Here is a 17457-nt window from a genome sequence, read left to right as displayed (position 1 = left end):
GAATAGTTTTGTTAGAATAGACGTCAAGGAATGCACTCATTGTGGGAAATATGGCCACACTATAGATCAGTATTTTAAAATCCATGGCATATAAAATTGGGTTGAGGCTACTCAAGCCTCACTAAGTGATACAAAGGAGGACCAGTCTACACCAAAAAATAAAACCCTTATCGATGATGAGTATGACTTATTCCAGAAAACGAAAACACTGATGGTTTCTCCTCAACCGTTGTTGCCACCACCGCTTCAGGTATGCTCTCTACCACTTCCTCCTCTTCATCCTGGACAATTGACTCAAGGACCTTTGAGCATCTCACAGGTAACAAAAATCTACTCCACTTAGTTTCTCCCTGTCTCTTGAATAAATTTGTTATCATAGCTAACGGCTCCCAAACTAAAGTTTTCAGGAAAGGATCCACAACTGTTACACCATCACTTCCACTCACAGATATTCTTTTGTTCCTACTTTTCCTATGAATCTTTTATCTGTTAGTCAGATAACACAACATTTTAATTGCTCAATTACTTTCTCACCCTCTTCTGGTGTGTTTTAGGATCTTACAACGAAGTAGGTGAGTGGTGGAGGCCATGACAAAGGGCCGCTCTACTACCTAGACATGCCTCAAATAAATGCCATCTCAACCAAGGAAACTGATACAAGTCTATGGCACAATCGGTTGGGACATCCATCCGCACAATTTCTTCATCTTCTCTTTCCTACCTTTAAGGTTATGTCGAATGTAAATTGTGAAGTGTGTCAACTAAGCAACCATTAGAGGACCACATACTCACTTCATCCATAACTTAAAAGTATTGCTCCTTTTTCGTTGATCCACATAGATGTATGTGGACCCTTGAGTGTCTCAAACATTTCCCGAGTCAAGTACTTTATTACATTTATTGATGATTTTACTCGTACCAAATGGCTATTTCTTTTTAAAGAACGATTTTAAATACCATCCATTTTAAAATCCTTTCATGCTATGGTTGTCACTCAATTTGGTCAAAAAATCAAAGTACTTAGGTCTTATAATGCCAAAGAATATACTTCCAGAGATATTGACTATTTTTGTCAAAAGAATGGCATTATCCATCAAACATCTTGTGCCTACACCCCCAATAGAATGGTGTAGCATAACAAAAGAATCTTCACCTTATTGAGGTAGCTTGCAGCTTATTGTATACATTGAAAGTCCCATACTTTTATTGGTTGCATGTCATCCTTACTGCATGCTTTCATATAAATAGGCTACCCTCTTCCATTTTCGATCATAAATCCCCATATTCCTTATTGTTTCCACATGGTGATCCTTTTTCACTTCCCTTGAAAGTCTTCGATTGTATATGCTTTGTTCATATTACCTCACCACAACATAGTAAACATGATCCAAAATATGTCAAGTGTATCTTCTTAGGATACTCTCGCATGCAGAAGGGTTATATTTGCTACAATCCCCCTCTCCAAAGGTTACTTGTGTCCAGGGATGTAACTTTTTTTTTAAAACTCTTCATACTACTCTGACAAAGCTCCTCCAGGTCTCTCTTCTGTACCAGCCTCTCCTCGACCAGTGGTGCCCCGTGCTACATAAACTGTTCAACCCCCTGAACCACTGCCTGACACCACACCTGCAGAGTTTTTGGATCCTATCGAGGTAAGTATATCTTCTCCTATTCCTTTTGGACCACAATATGATACTCGACCCATTGCCTTAAGAAAAGAACCTAGAACTTGAAGTAGGCCCTCCACTTCTCACCTCATATCCAATTTTGTGTTCCACCATCATTTATGCCCTTCATGTTGTCAATTTCTTGTGTCTATCTCCTCCATCTTAGTCCCACAGTCCTATCAGAAGGCTATGAAACATCCAAGGTGGAAGGCGGCAATGGATGAAGAAATGCAGATGTTGAATAGGACCCCTTTATTGAAATCTTGAGCAAGGTGAGAGAGGGAAAAAGAGAAAGAAAGAGAGAGAGAGCTCTTGGGTAGAGAGGAGAGAAGAGAGACAAAAAGAAAATAGCTTAGGCTAGAGAGAAAGTCTTCACGAGAGAGAAGTGGAGAACTACTTCACTTTCTTATTATTAATTCGAGTACAAGCACCTCTATTTATAGTAGAGGAAAGTAGTAGAGTCCAAGTACAATTAAACTACCATTCTCCTAATTACATCCAAACTATTACTCTTAAAGATAAGTCTATCATAATAAAATAACTCAACATAATTAGATGACTAACATAACTCAAACTAAAAATCTTCTATGAGGATGTTATCATATGATAAAGATGCCAGCTTGTGGTTATCATTGTGGGTCCCACTTGATCTTCCAACTCATGTGATAAGGACACCAACTCTCATTATCTTTGTGGGTCCACTTGATCTTCAAATTTTCCAATCATTCCAGCTCGTGCTTCACATCTTCCAACTCATGCCAGCTCGTGTGATGACTCATCTTGTCATCTCATGTTCTCATGGTGGGTCCCACCAGCTTGTGCAACCATGGTGTGTCCTTTCCCAGCTGTTCGGATAGCCGCCGGTTTATCTGCTTTCGGCCGACTACTGCGTGAATCAAAAATGGGAATTACCAGGTTAGACAGGTATGTTCCATCCTCTCACTAATCTAGAGCTCTATGAAGACATGGGAATTTCTAGAATGCGTTGGAGGGAGCTGAATGCCGTTAATAATGGGATCAACGAAGTTGTTCCTCTTCTGTTTGAGAAAGGGCCGAAAAGAAAGGGGGTGGGATCCAATTAAGTGAAGTGCAGTATTTGGTGCTTGATGAAGCAAACCAAATGCTTGTTGTTGGGTTCGAAGAGGATGTAGAAGTTATCTTAGAAAAAGTTCCATCTGACTAACAGAGCATGCTTTTCTCATCAACTATGCCTGGGCATATTTTAGAGATGGGAATTGGCTTGAACTTTGATAATCTTGCTATAACAGATGGTGATTGTGATATTAAGTTAGGTGTTGTTGATGTATTTTCTAAGCTTGAATCAGTTGCATTGATTAAATTTGATTTAAGGATGTTATTAAGTTGTGTTTTCTCTAATGGGAATGTGCAAGAAGAGGAGGGGGCAGAAATTGCCACGTCTCATTATGATAGAGCAACTAAGATCACATCTTTCATTTTTCAGAAGTTGAATCCTTTTGATCACCCAATTCAAGGTGTGTAGATTTGCAAGTGCATGTTCTGAGAAAGTGGACCTTAACTGAAAATACTACAAAACTAGAATCTCTTTGTCACAGTTGCAAAGTGTGGTGAAGAATTAATCTGATTGTGTACTATATGAGGAAATACAATAGATATATTATTAGCGGCCTTCATCCTTCCACTCTTCTCACAGTCAAACTACTTGCTCTAGAGTGGGTTTGTGACCTGGGCGGGGCCATCTTATCTCTGAAGAAGGACTTAAATTTGGCCAGTTCTTTTGAACCAAATTACTGTGTTACCACAGTAGTAGCTTATTGTTTTCTATGCTCGATGCCACATCAGACACAGAGTTAAAAGTTCGGTCACTTGTTGCATCTATTTTGGAGGTACTTTTACACGCATGGCTTATTTATCATGGGCACCTCTTTGCTCTTACAGAAGTTGTGCTTGAGAGACTTGGAGACCCAGATACTTCCATCAGGAACGCATTTGTAAGGGTTTTTATTCAGTTGTTCTTCCAGTTACAATTTATACATGTACATCAAAGAACGATCATGAGGGTGACTTCGGAGAACAAATTGGCAAACTAGTGGAAGGTGTGCTCAACCATCAACTGGCCTCAAAGAGGCTGGACCCGCCATCTGACTATCTCAAAGAGGCCGAACCTACTACCAGGAGTCCAAAGGCAGTAGCAACTACACGGATCCAACTGACTCTTGGTAGTTATCTTAAGTCAAAGATAAAGTGCATAAGGTGCATAGGCAACTCTGAGCATTATGAAAGGATGATGGATCTTACCGTGAAGATAGATGGAAATCGTGCAACTCTTGACGGAGTACTGCATCACTTTACCTCTACCAAAAAATTGGAAGGAGAAATCATGCATCCCTGTGGTAGATGCAACTCCTATGACAGGGCTGAGCAGCAGCTGAGCAGCTTGGAGGGCCCTAGTGTTTTGCCAATTGTTGTAAAACACTTGCAGTCGGGAACAACTGGCAAGCTCAACAATAGGGCAATTTCTGGGATCTACGTCTGCTATGGGAGGAATATTCAGGGGTAGTAGTACAAGATTGATGACAGTGTGTATCTAAACTGGATGGATGACAGCCGCCACAGATGCTACTTGGGGAGATGTGGCGACGTTTGGCACGCATCCCCATCTTCAACCTTGAGGACAAGCTCGTTCTCCAAGGGGGGTTAATGTTATGAACCCAATAGTAGGCCGAGTCAGGCAGAGACGTGTAGGCTGAGTTAATTACCCTAGCTTAGTCAGTTACTTAGTCATTTAGTTTACTTTTCAAGTTAAATGCCATGAAGGGGCAAAATTATAATTTTCTCTCAAACTTTGGGGACATGAACCCTATTTAGAGGGGGAATGGAAGGAAAAGAGGCAAGTACTACAGGGATTTTCTTCTAAACGAGCTTGAGGGCTTTCAAGCTTCCCTGCAACTTGATTTTCTATTTTCTTTTCTTCTTCCATATGAATCGCCGTGTTAGATCCGGGGACCGTAATAGGTACTGCAGACTATGGCATCATGTTTAGCAGACAACGAAGTGTTCCTTCAGTTGTCGGATATGCCAATCCAGACTATGCAGGGGACTTGGGTGACAAAAGGTGTACCACAAGTTATGTATTTACTCTTGTGGGAGTACCTATTTGTTGGAAGTCCATGGTACATTTAATTACTCTACAGACGTGCAGGCTGAGTTAATTACTCTGGCTGAGTCAGTTACTTAGTCATTTAGTTTACTTTTCAAGTTAAATGCCATGAAGGGGTAAAATTATAATTTTCTCTCGAACTTTGGGGACATGAATCCTATTTAGAGGGGGAATGGAACGAAAAGAGGCAAGTCTGAATTTAGGTTAAAACAACGGGTTTGAGTTCTCCTAAACGAGCTCGAGGGCTTTCAAGCTTCCCCACAACTTGATTTTCTATTTTCTTTTCTTCTTCCATACGAATTATTGTGTTAGATCCGGGGACCATAACAGGTACTACAAACTATGGCATCATGTTTAGCAGACAATGGAGTATTCCTTCAGTTGAAGGATATGTCAATGCAGACTATGCAGGGGACTTGGATGACAGAAGGTGTACCACAAGTTATGTATTTACTCTTGTGGGAGTACCTATTTGTTGAAATTTCATGGGACAGTCTATAGTTGCACTATCTACTACTGAGTCAGAGTATATGGCAGTAGCTGAGGCTGCCAAGGAGGTTTTGTGGCTTACAGGGTTCGTCAAGGAGCTGGGTGTCTAGCAAGGTGGAGTTCAGTTGCATTGTGACAGTCAGAGTATCATTTATTTGGCAAAGAACCACGTGTATCATGCGAGGACCAAGCACATAGATGTGAGGTTTCACAGGATCAGGGAATTGGTTTCATCAGATGAACTTCTACTTGAAAAAGTTCACACTTCTAAGAATTCTGCATACATGTTGACAAAGTCTGTTACTACAGACATGTTCAAGCATTGCTTGGACTTGATAAATGCCTCCAGTTGCTAGATGGGAGACAACCCCAACCTATTGCTTTAGGTGGTGTTTTCTTTTCTGAAGAGGTGGATATTCGCCAAGGTGGAGATTGTTGGAGTATATATACTTAGGTTGGGGGTATTTTTGCATAGGGATATTTGGGTATTTTATACACAAATACATCTAGGGTTTAGTATAAAATACACATATGTAACCCTAATTTAAAATAGTGATATTTTTCAGGTCATCGCTCCGGTGGATGTAGGCACACTACCGAACCACCGTAAAACTCTTTGCCTTCTTCGTTCTTCCTTGTCTTCTTCGTTAATTACGTCAATATAGCCAAGAAGAAAGGGTTTTTTCGCACAATGGGGCCCAATCCCATAAGATATGGGACCCACCATGATCACATGAGGTGGCGTAAGAACTCTTACACAATAAGAAGTCTTACATAGCTAGAATTATTATGGAAGCATGTCTCACATAAGAGTTTCAGTTTAAAGGTGTTTTAGTCATATTACTCTTCTATTTATATTGGGTTATTTAATTATGCTAGGACTTATCTTTAAGTGTTAGAGTTTGGGTGTAATTGAAGTCTACTACCTTCCTCTATTATAAATAGAGGTTCATGTACTTTGATTACAAGAAGTCAATGAAGTATTTCTCTTTTCCATAAATTCAACAAAAATATTTAAGTGGCCCAAGATCTTTTGTTTTGAATCCTGCACATATCTTTTCCTTAGTTTCTTGAATGCCCTCGGGATCACTACCATTTCAGACAATATCATCTACATATACTGCCAAAATCACTTTGCCTAGATGTATCTTTAATAAATACGGAGTGATCTACAAAACATCTGTGAAATCTTGCCTGTATGAGTGTTTGGCTAAATTTATCAAACCATTCACAAGGAGACTATTTTGGACCATAAAGAGATTTCTTCAATCGACATATCGACTCTACCTCAACCACAAATCCAGGTGGTTTTTGCATATAAATTTCTTCCTTGATATCCCCATTACGAAAAACATTTTTCACATCAAGCTGATATACCTGCCAGGAAGAATTAGCAACAAGAGATAATAAAATATGTACCTAGCCCACTTTGGCCACCGGATAGAATGTTTCCTCATAATCAATTCCATAACACTGTGTATAGCCTTTAGTAAAAAGGTGAGCGACGGACCCATGCAGATTGTGTTTCACAGTAAAAACCCACTTACAACCGACAGGTTTCTTATCTAATGGAAGATGAACAAGAGCCTATGTTTGGTTTTCATAGAGTGCCTGCATTACTTCGTCCATTGCCGCCTTCCACCTTGCATGTTTGAAAGCCTCTTGATAGGACTATGGGACTGATATGGAGGAGATAGATAAAAGAAATTGACAACATAAAGGAGGCAAATGATGGTGAGACACAAAATTGGATATGGGGTGAGAAGTAGAGGGCCTAGTGCAAGTTCTGGGTTCTTTTCGCAAGGCAATGGGATGAGTATCATATTGTGGGCCAAAAACAATAGGAGAAGATGGACTTACCTCGGTGGGATCTGTAAACTCAGTAGGTGTGGTGTCAGCCAGTGTGTATGGGGGTTGCACAAATTTTGTAGCACGGGGCACAATCGGTTGTTGGTACTGAAGATAGACCTGGAGGAACATTGCTTGAGAAATATGAAGAGTCTTCTAAAAAAGTTACATCCCTAGACACAAGTAACCTTTGGAGAGTGGGATTATAGCAAATATAACTCTTCTGTGTGGGAGACTATCCTAAGAAGATACACTTGACAGATTTGGGATCAAGTTTACTGTGTTGTGTGGAGGTAATATAAACAAAACATTGACAACTGAAGACTTTAAAGGGAAGTGAAAAAGGATCATCATCTGGCAACAATGAGTATGGGGATTTATGTCTGAGAGTGGAAGAGGGTAGCCTATTTATAAGAAATCATGCAGTAAGGATGGCATGCGGCCAATAAAAGTATGGGACTTTCCTAGTATACAGTAAACTGTGAGCTACCTCAAGAAGATGACGATTCTTTCGTTCTGCTACACCATTTTGTTGAGGGTGTAGGCACACGATGTTTGATGGATAATGTCATTCTCTTGACAAAAGGAGTCAAGGTCTCTAGAAGTATATTCTTTGGCATTATCAGACCAAAGTACTTTTATTTTGTGACCAAACTAAGTGACTACCATAGCATGAAAGGATTTAAATATGGATGGTATTTCAGAATGTTCTTTAAAGAGAAATAACCATGTGGTACGAGTAAAATCATCAATAAATGTAATAAAGTACTTGACTCGAGAAATATTTGAGACGTTCAAGGGTCCCCATACATATGTATGAATTAATGAAAAAGGAGCAATACTTTTAAGTTCTGGAGGAGTTGAGTATGTAGTCCTCTGGTGTTTGATCAGTTGACAGACTTCACAATTTAATTCTGACCTTTCTTTAAGAGTAGGAAAAAGGCGATGAAGAGAATGTGCGGATGGATGTCCCAACCAATTTTGCCATAGACTTGTCTCAGTTTCACTGGTAGAAATGGTATTTATTTTAAGCACGTCGAGGTAGTAGAGGTCCCCTTGTTCATGGCCTCCACCAATCAGAAGCACACAAGAAGTGGGTGAGAAGGTGATGGAGCAATTAAAATATTTTGTGAGTTGACTAATAGATAAAAGATTCAAGGGAAAAGTAGGAAGAAAACAAATATATGTGAGCGGAAGTGATGGTGTAACATAAGTGGATACTTTCCCGAGAACTTTAGTTTGAGATCCGTCAGCTATGTGACAGGTAGGCTGAGCTATTTTCCATTCTTGAAGAAGGCCTCTAAAATGAGCAAAATATTCATGGATATTTTCTCCTTGTTTAGTATTGAACATTCTTTGGAAAATATCATATGGCATGTGTAAGTTTTCGGAGCTAGAGTACAACTTTGCACATGTCTCCCAAATTTGTTTAATTGTATCAAGATGAATAACATTGTCGAATACATGTTCTTCCATGCTGTTGATGAGCCAACTAATAACCAAAGTATCATTTTTTAACCACATATTATAAGAAATATCTTTTTCATCAATAGGTGGTCCAAATTTGGTGAGGTGACCAACTAGGTCCGTTGTTATAAGAAATCAGCGAACCGAAGTGGACCAGCTCATGAAATTTGATACCCCTTGCAAAGGTATAGTAGTAATTCTAAGTATATCACTCTTGTTATCCATGTTTTCTTCAGCCATAATAGGTAATTTAATGTAAAAAAAAATCTCCAACAAATAATAAAAAAAAAAACAAATAGAATTCTTCAACCAACTCAGTTAATGGAGAGGCTTAGCATAGAAGCTACGTAATCATATTTTTGAAATCTAATGAATAAATAACCACTCATAATAGGTTCAATACCAATCTTATTTATTAAGAAATCTTGTTCCCACAAAATTATAACTTTTTATGCATAAAATCTCAACATAAACTAGTTTTCAATCAAAAAATTTCCAAACCAACAAAACTGCATTGGTAACTTCTTCTAATTCAAGATGCATAAATCTCAAAAATCTCATAAGGTGAAGATAGCTATAAAATCATCTCTAAACCATCTTCTAAATCTGAAAATCAGTAGCATGAATTAATAATAAGAATAAAAAAAAATTTATCTCATGAACTTTCATCTTGCTTCACAAAGACCTTTCTATGAGTAGCTTTGATCATAACCTCTTAGAGCATTCCTTTTCACGTGGGGATCCTAAAAGAAAGAGAGAGAGAGAGAGAGCTCTCGGGTATAGAGGAGAGAAGAGACAAAAAAAGAAAAAGAGTTTAGGCTTGATAGGAAGTCTTCACGAGAGAGAAGTGGAGAAATACTTCACTTTATTATTATTAATTCGAGTACAAGCACCTCTATTTATAGTTGAAGAAAGTAGTAGAGTTCAAGTACAATTAAACTACCATTCTCCTAATTACATCCAAACTATAACTCTTAAAGATAAGTCTATCATAATAAAATAACTCAACATAATTAGAAGACTAACATAACTCAAACTAAAACTTTTCTATGCGGACGTGATCATATGATAAAGATGCCAGCTCGTGGTTATCATTGTGGGTCCTACTTGATCTTCCAACTCATGTGATAAGGATATCAGCTCGTGGTTATCTTTGTGGGGTCCCACTTTATATTCAAATCTTCAAACTCATTCTGGCTCGTGCTTCACATCTTCCAACTCATGCCAGCTCATGTGATGACTCATCATGTCATCTCATGTTCTCATGGTGGGTCCCACCAACTCGTCCAACCATGGTGGGTCACGTTGATTTTGGCAAAGTGTTTTCAGTTTCTTGAGTCCCTTTCTTCTACTTCTGTTCCGCAATCGTATCAGGAGGCTCTGAGACATCTAGGATGGAAGGCGGCTATGGATGAATAAATGCATATCTTATACGAAAACCAAACCTGGTACTTAACATCACTCCCGAAAGGTAAAAGACCAGTTGGTTGTCGATGGATTTTTTCGGTGAAATATAATCCGGATGGATCGGTTGCTCATCTTAAAGCTCGACTGGTTGCTAAGGGCTATACGCAGTGCTATGGGATAGATTATGAGGAGACCTTCTGTCCTGTTGCAAAATTGAATTTGGTACGCATCATCTTATCTATTGCTGTTAACACCTCATGGCCCGTCTATCAGTTGGATGTTAAAAATAATTTTTTAAATGGTGATATCAGTGAGGAAAATTTATATGGTTCAACTACCTAGTTATGTGTTTTAGGGGGAGTCAGTTTGCCAGTTAAAAAAGTTTTTATATGGGCTTAGGCAGTCCCCTCGGGCTTGGTTTGATAAATTTAGTCAAACAGTCCTACGGTTTGGTTTTCATCGGTGCTCAGTTGATCATTCCGTATATTATAAAGATACGGTATTGGCCGTATACATGGATGATATTATCTTAACCGGTGATGATGCTTTGAGCATTCAAGAGGTGAAGCAGATGATATGTCAGGAATTCAAGACTAAAGACCTTGGTATGCTTAATATTTTTTGGGTATAGAAGTTCTTCAATCCAAACATGGGATAATATTGTCTCAAAGGAAATATGTCTTGGATCTCCTTGAAGAAATAGGAATGAAGGGTTGTAGACCAGTTGATATGTGCCACAAATGAAGAAGGTATTGATATTGGCAAATATCAAAGACTCGTGGGAAAACTGATTTATCTCACAGTAACTAGGCCAGACATATCATATGCTGTAAGTGTGGTGAGTCAATTCATGCACAAACCACAAATTACCCACTGGCAGGCTTTAGAGAGAATATTATGTTATCTAAAAGGAGCTCCAGGAAGAGGATTGCTATAAAAAAAACATGGGCACTTCAACATAAAAGACTTCTCAGATGCAGATTGGGTTGGATCTCCTGATGATAGAAAATCTATATTAGGATATTGTACTTTGGTTGGGGGAAACTCGGTTACATGGAAAAGTAAGAAGCAAAATATGGTTGCAAGATCTAGCACCGAAGCAGAATACAGAGCTATGGCCCATACCGTTAGTGAACTTTTATGGGTCAGGACTCTTCTTACTGAACTAGGTTTTTATAAGAAGGGGTCCATGAATCTGCATTGTGATAATCAAGCAGCCATTCATATCACTTCAAATCCAGTTTTTCATGAAAGAAGTAAACATATTGAGGTGGATTGTCATTTTATACGGGAGAAGTTTCAAGCAGGAATAATCTCTCTCATACATGTGTCATCTCAAGAGCAAGTATTTGATATTCTCACTAAACCCGTTACATCTAAAATCCTATCGTTTATATGTGGCAAGCTGGGTAGTTATGATGTCTTTTCTCCTCCAGCTTGAGGGGGAGTGTTAGAAGATGGGCTCAAGCCCACGATCTCAAGACAAGAAGCCCACACATCAAAGGAGTGGCATATGTGTAAAATATGGTACTTTCCATAAAGGTGGCAAAGAAGTGTAAATATGTTTTCCTTTTATGTCTTTTTTTTTATCAAGTTGTAGCCCTAAGGGCATTGTAAAACTTTAAATAAAGGCATTGGCTAAGAGGTTGAAGCACTCTCCTCTCTTTCCACAAATTCGTCCAGCACTCATTTTTCTTTTTGACGCAACCCTCTTCTCCCTTAATCCAAACTCTCTCCTTCCACGTTCTTCTTCTTCTCCTCTCCTTCTCTCTTCTTCTTCTTCTTCTTTCTTGTTGATCTAAAGTTCCTTTTATGAGATCCTAAATTCTACATGGTATCAGAGCAAGGAGTTTAGGATCTCTTCATGGAGTTATTATGAAATCTGTTCAAGAAATTTTAAAATAAGTTAAGTCATGATGAGATAAGTTCATACTCTTCTTATTTACGGTTTTTTTTGTTTCCTTTTCTCATTTACATACTCCTTTTTACTGTTTTGATTTACTTCTTGAATTTTGAGTCACATCAAGTCAAGATAAATATTTATATGTTGTAAAGATTTATTTCTATGATTAAATTGATGTTATAATCTTGACTCCTTGTAAATCAATTACAAGAGTGATCAAGATCATTTGCTATTTGCATCTTATTAAGATTGATGGGTGAAATTCAATTACCTTTATGTAATTTGGATCCATCTCATTTGAGGTAGAATTCCAGCACATGTTGTTGTATCTTCTCCTACTTAAGGTTGCTCATGGGTTTGTGTTATGTTGTTGGATGCCCATTATATATTTGATGAAATTCTAGCAGTCATTTACCCTTTGTAGTTCCATTTTTTTTTAACTTCAACAATTGATTTTTTTTTTTTTACATTGAAGTCTGCCATGAGCTGAAGATAAATCTCTTCATCGTGTCTTGGTTTGTCATTAAATCTTCTCTAATTTTTTGTCTATTGTTCATTTGTGTTGGATTTTGCGTTAAGCCTTAATCAGTTGCATCTACTTTCTCTTTGTTCTTATGAATACAAGAGAAGTTGAGTGATGGCTGGATGTTATTATCACTTTCTAAAGGCACAAATTTGTTAATAATTTGGTTTTTGCCCATGTGAAAGAAATTGGTTCTTGTTCTCTTTTGTTGGTGATTGATTTGGTCTATGGGTTCTTCAAATTACATTGAGTTATTGTTCTTTGAAGAAGACCTTTTCCCTTGACCTCCATATTTTACTTGCCTCATCATGGAAATTGGATACAATAGTAATAAGAGTGATATACTCCGTATTACTACAATTCCACTTAGATGTCTCTCCAATTACATGAGTTGTCACAATCAGTTCGGAGGGTTCTTATTACTCGTGACCTCTTGAGCCACGTTGTTAACTTTCCTCCTCCGATTGATGAAGAAGATGTGTCCTACCACAAGTGAGTTAAGGATGATAACATGGTGATAAGTTGGCTCATTAATCGTATGGAAGAGCAGGTGGCCAACAATGTGGTCCACTTGGAAACCACCAAGAACATATGAGACACTTGTGCCAAGCTTTACTCAAGCACTGCTTCATTACAAAAAATATATGATGTATTACAAAACATGCTGCATACAAAACATGGAAATAATATTCATGAATTTTTGGCATGGTTTTGAGGTCTTCTTCAAGAATGGAAACTAGCTCAGCCATATTCCACTGATATTTCAGTTCAAGAACGACAAAGAGAAGCTTTGGCAGCAACCATTTGCTTATCGAATATTAAACCATACATTGAGGTGGCCAAAACTCAACTTCTAAGTTCTTCTGCTCTTCCATCCTTCGATGATATTAGTGCTACATTACTTCGGATACCTTATCCATCCCCTCATTCACCTATTGATGCTCCATCGGCGATGTTCTCTGGCAATCGGGGAACATCTACCTCATCCCAAGGACGGGGCAGAAATATGAGAGGGGGTCGAACTATGAGAGGGGTTGAAAATAGAGGTGGTAGAACGAATCAAAATTCTTTCCGTACTGAGCCTCAACTTTGCACTTATTGTGGCCGTCAGAACCACCTTGTGGCATCATGTTGGAAACTTCATGGCAAGCCTGATTAGGCCACAGCTAACCCAGTCTCAGTTAACGTTGAGAAAAATGAAGATAAGGTTGAATCATCATTCAAAAATATGACTCTTACGGTTGAGGACTATGCTGCATTTCAGAAATGAAGTCCTTCATGGAATCCTCTATTCCCTCATCTTCTACTGTTGCCACTACTATTGCCTCAGGTATGCTTTCTTCCTCTTCTTCATCTTCCTCTTGGATCATCGACTCCGGGGCCTCCGAACATCTATCAGGTAACAAACACTTGTTGCAATCCTTATCTCCTTGTTATCCTCATAAATTCGTTACTATTGCTGATGGTACCCAAACCAAGGTCCTTGGAAAAGGTTCCTCCTCTCTTACTTCATCTATTCCCCTTCAAGATGTTTTGTTTGTTCCTCAATTTCCTTTAATTTTTCTCTCGGTTAGCCAATTGACTAAACAATTAAATTGTTCTATCACCTTCTCACCGTCTTCTTGTGTCTTTCGGGATCTCACTACGAAGCGGGTGATTGGTGGCGGCCATGAAAAGGGGGGTTTGTACTACTTCACTCTTCCACCATTAGTTGCATTATCGTCCACTACATCTGAGGCCCAACTTTGGCACAACCGACTTGGTCATCCGTCTACCCCTTCACTTCGTTATTTGGTTCCATTTTTCAAATGACTTTCTAATTTCAGTTGTGAGGTTTGTCAATTAAGTAAATATGTCAGGAGTACATATTCTCCTCGTCTTACAACTACAAGTACTGCTCCGTTTGAGCTAATACATTTTGATATATGGGGCCCTTTATGTGTCTTAAATATTTCCCAAGTTAAATATTTTGTCATTTTTGTTGATAATTTTACTCGAGTGACTTGGTTATATCTATTTAAAGAGCGTTCCGAAATTCTTCCTTTGTTTAAAAATTTTCATGCTATGGTCTTGACACAATTTGGGAAGAAAATTCAAACCCTAAGGAATACATGTCTCATGACTTCAAATCATTTTGTGAGAGTAATGGGCCTATTCATCAAACATCATGTGCCTATACTCCTCAACAAAATGTTGTTGCTAAAAGGAAGAATCGTCATCTTCTTGAAGTTGCTCGGGGCCTCCTCTACTCCATGAAGGTACCCTATTTCTATTGGCCTCATGCTATACTTACAACATGCTTTCTCATAAATAGGTTACCTTCATCAGTCCTTCTTCATAAAACTCCTTGCTCTGTGTTATTTAATGGTGAAGATCCTTTTTCTCTTCCTTTGAAAGTGTTTGGATGTACATGTTTTGTTCATGTTACATCTCCACATAAAAATAAACTTGATCCTCGGTCTATGAAGTGCATTTTTTTGGGATACTCTCGCAACCAGAAAGGTTATGTCTGTTACAATCCTACCCTTCGGAGGATGTTTAACTCTTGGGATGTGACTTTCTTTGAGGACACTCCCTTCTACCCCTCCCATGATGCTCCTCCAGGATGGACTTGTCCTTCTACTACTCCTTGTCTGCTTGTGCCGTTCAATCTTGAAGTGGATCCATCCCCTGATGCACCGGCCGTACCTTCACTTGTGGAGTTGTCGGATCCACCCAAGGTAAGTCCTTCTCCTCCTATATATGGGCCTGAATTTGATACTCGGCCTATTGCTTTAAGAAAAGAACGTAGCTCCTGTACTACTTCGCATCCTATCTCAAATTTTATGTCTCACCATCGCTTGTCTTCCGAGTGTTTTCAGTTTCTTGCGTCCCTTTCTTCTACTTCTGTTCCGTAGTCGTATCAGGAGGCCCTGAGACATCCAGGATGGAAGGCGGCTATGGATGAATAAATGCACGCCTTATACGAAAACCAAATCTGGTATTTAACATCACTCCCGAAAGGTAAAAGACCAGTTGGTTGTCGATGGGTTTTTTCGATGAAACATAATCTGGATGGATCGGTTGCTCAAATCTGGATGGATCGGTTGCTCATCTTAAAGCTCGACTGGTTGCTAAGGGCTATACGCAGTGCTATGGGATAGATAATTAGGAGACCTTCTCTCCTGTTGAAAAATTGAATTCAGTACGCATCATCTTATCTATTGCTGCTAACACCTCATGGCCCGTCTATCAGTTGGATGTTAAAAATGCTTTTTTAAATGGTGATATCAGTGAGGAAATTTATATGGTTCAACCACCTGGTTATGTGGTTGAGGGGGAGTCAGTATGCCGATTAAAAAAGTTTTTATATGGGCTTAGGCAGTCCCCTCGGGCTTGGTTTGATAAATTTAGTCAAACACTCCTACGGTTTGTTTTTCATCGGTGCTCAGTTGATCATTCCATATATTATAAAGATAAGGTCAAAGGGAAAATATTATTGGCCGTATACGTGGATGATATTATCTTAACCGGTGATGATGCTTTGAGCATACAAGAGGTGAAGCAGATGATATGTCAGGAATTCAAGACTAAAGACCTTGGTATGCTTAAGTATTTTTTGGGTATAGAAGTTCTTCAACCCAAATATGGGATAATATTGTCTCAAAGGAAATATGTCTTGGATCTCCTTGAAGAAACAAGAATGAAGGGTTGTAGACCAGTTGGCACACCTATGGATACAAATGTAAAATTATGTACCACAAATGAAGAAGGTATTGATATTGGCAAATATCAAAGACTCGTGGGAAAACTGATTTATCTCACAGTAACTAGACCAGACATATCATATGCTGTAAGTGTGGTGAGTCAATTCATGCACAAACCACAAATACTCACTGGCAGGCTTTAGAGAGAATATTATGTTATCTAAAAGGAGCTCCAAGAAGAGGATTGCTGTATAAAAAACATGGGCACTTCAACATAGAAGGCTTCTCAGATGCAGATTGGGCTGGATCTCCTGATGATAGAAAATCTACATCAGGATATTGTACTTTGGTTGGGGGAAACTTGGTTACATGGAAAAGTAAGAAGCAAAATGTGGTTGCAAGATCTAGCGCCGAAGCAGGATATAGAGCTATGGCCCATACCGTTAGTGAACTTTTATGGATCAGGACTCTTCTTACTGAACTAGGTTTTTATAAAAAGGGGTCCATGAATCTGCATTGTGATAATCAAGCAGTCATTCATATCACTTCAAATTCAGTTTTTCATGAAAGAAGTAAACATATTGAGGTGGATTGTCATTTTATACGGGAGAAGTTTCAAGAAGGAATAATCTCTCTTAAACATGTGTCATCTCAAGAACAAGTAGCTGATATTCTCACTAAACCCGTTAGATCTAAAATCCTATTGTTTATATGTGGCAAGCTGGGTATTTATTATGTCTTTTCTCCTCCAGCTTGAGGGGGAGTGTTGGAAGATGGGCTCAAGTCCACGAGCTCAAGACAAGAAGCCCACACGTCAAAGGAGTAGCATATGTGTAAAATATGGTACTTTCCATAAAGATGGCATAGAAGTGTAATGTGTTCCTTTTATGTCTTTTGTTTTATCAAGTTGTAGCCCTAAGGGCATTGTAAAACAATAAATAAAGGCATTGGCTAAGAGGTAGGGCATTGAAGCACTCTCCTCTCTTTCCACAAATTCGTCCAGCACTCATTTTTCTTTTTGACGCAACCCTCTTCTCCCTTAATCCAAACTCTCTCCTTCCACGTTCTTCTTCTTCTCTTCTCCTTCTCTCTTCTTCCTCTTCTTTTTCTTTCTTGTTGATCTAAAGTTCCTTTCATGAGATCCTAAATTCTATAGATTCCAATACAAAATTATCTACAAGCACTGGAGAAGATGTGGATATCGGAAAATATCAAAGCTTCATGGGGAAACTCATTTTTCTCTATGTAACAAGGCCGGATATATCATATGCAATAAGTGTGGTGAGTCAATACAGCACAAACCACAACTTACTCACTGGCAAACACTA

Source organism: Aristolochia californica, unplaced genomic scaffold (assembly GCF_029961685.1).
Source record: "Aristolochia californica isolate CCGP_79_NKW_82.1479 unplaced genomic scaffold, dmAriCali1.0.hap1 SCAF_11, whole genome shotgun sequence".
Taxonomy (NCBI): domain Eukaryota; kingdom Viridiplantae; phylum Streptophyta; class Magnoliopsida; order Piperales; family Aristolochiaceae; genus Aristolochia; species Aristolochia californica.
Note: the sequence above shows the minus strand (reverse complement) of the source record.